Source organism: Rutidosis leptorrhynchoides, chromosome 1 (assembly GCF_046630445.1).
Source record: "Rutidosis leptorrhynchoides isolate AG116_Rl617_1_P2 chromosome 1, CSIRO_AGI_Rlap_v1, whole genome shotgun sequence".
Taxonomy (NCBI): Eukaryota; Viridiplantae; Streptophyta; class Magnoliopsida; order Asterales; family Asteraceae; genus Rutidosis; species Rutidosis leptorrhynchoides.
Genome location: NC_092333.1, coordinates 645706965 through 645709098, shown reverse-complemented (window position 1 = coordinate 645709098; position 2134 = coordinate 645706965).

The following is a 2134-nucleotide window of genomic DNA, read 5'->3' as shown; positions in this document are numbered from 1 at the left end:
TAGTTTCGATTACTTGTGTCTATATCGTAAAACATTTATAGAAGCAGCGCATGTATTCTCAGTCCCAAAAATATATATAAAAAGGGAGTAATGAAACTCACCTAATGTATTTTGTAGTAAAATACATATAACGTCATCGAACAAGTATAGGGTTGACCTTGGATTCATGAACCTATATCATTTGTATATCTATTAATACACACACCCGTAATCGAATACATTCATATATATATTTAATTTTTTTTTTAATTATATCATTTTTATTTTAATAATATATATATATATATATACCTCATATATTCTTTTTCGTATATGAAAATATTTATTTTTGTTATGTTATATGTTTTAAATATGTTATATATATATTATTGGTTTATTATTAATAGTAATTTTAATTTTAATGATACAAGAGTTATTTTCATATTGAAAATAATAATATTGATACTTTACTAAAATAACAATGTTAATAACTTTATTATTGGCAATACTAATGATATTAATTATAATAACTATAAAAATATTAATTTTTCTGTAAATGATTGTTGTGAATATAATTTTAGTAATTACATAATAATAATACTCAGGTTAAATAATAATTCTAATAATCATATTAATGATAATAATAATAATAATCTTAATATAAATACTAATGATAATATTAACAAATTTAGTTATGATAATAATTATAATACTTGTCAAAATAACAATAATTAATAATAATGATAATCATAAATAAAATTTTAATGTTCATCTTACATAAACATAATATTTACAATAATGATATTACTTACTTACAATAATAATAATTATAATTGTAACTATATTTATAATAATAAGAATGTTTGTTAGTTAATGCTTTTATTAGTAATAATATATTAATAATACTATACCTACCATAATTAAAATAGTGATAATAATAAATAACAACACTAATAATTATAACATTAATAATAATAACAATACTAATAATAAATAAACTTTTTATATAAAGAACTACCTTCTAAGGCTTTTATAAAAAGAATTGCACCGAACAGGGATCGAACCCGAGACCTATAGCTCGCCCTCCAATACGTTTAACCACTGATCCAATTCATTTTATCTGATTACAACCCATTTCAATTTTAATTAAACTGCCTTTCTGTTCTTATACTTCTACTTCTTCTTCAAACCTTACGTCGACCAGAGGAGTAATTTAATGACAATTACAACGATTTGATTTTTGGACTTTCAAAAAAAATATATAACTAACCTATACCATTCTTTGAATTAATTGAAAAAAAAAAAGAAAAAAACTTTGTTACCGTCGCTGTTTGATAAAGAGGAAAAAAATTTGATTTCGTTTTCAAGTACATTTTAGATCAAACTTGTAACATAAAATAGGTTGTAATTCACTCCATGAAACTATTGGTATCGTTAATTGCAGTTTATTCGCAACAACAAACTCGATTTTCCCTCAAGAACGAATTAGTTGACTTTTGACTTAATACTTTGACTCGAAAATTTGGATTGGATAGAAAGAATTTGAATGTGATATTTTGCAGATAGATTAAGTAAATTAATCCTAACCTACCTGCACTTTTACTTTTTGAAAATTCATTAGAATTCGAGTTTTTTATAAAATGAAGTATGAACTGAGGGAGCTTCGGTTTTTATTAAAATTTCTTTTTAATTTTCTTGTTTCCCCTCTAAATGAATTAACAGAGGTTTATAAATAGATTAACAGATATAGTTACAGCTAAGTTGGTTCAATTATGATGCGTGATCGACATCTACAACTTACCAGGTACGAGGGATATATATAAAAAAATAAAAGATGATATTAACCTTTAACTGATTTTGATGTTATTCTACTGATTAGATTCGTGATTGGTACTAGCTAGATGAAAAAGAACAATCAACCACAGTATGAAAATTACATGAAACTGATTCAGATTCTGTTATTTGATTTCTTATATATAATATATATAATTAATTAGTAAATATTAATAATAATACCTTTAATATTATTAATAATACTAAAATGATAATAATATTATTAATATCAAGTATAATAGTAGTTGTTAATAAAAATGTTAATAATGATATTAATAATAATTACACAACATTAATATTTAATATAAATAATAAAAATAAA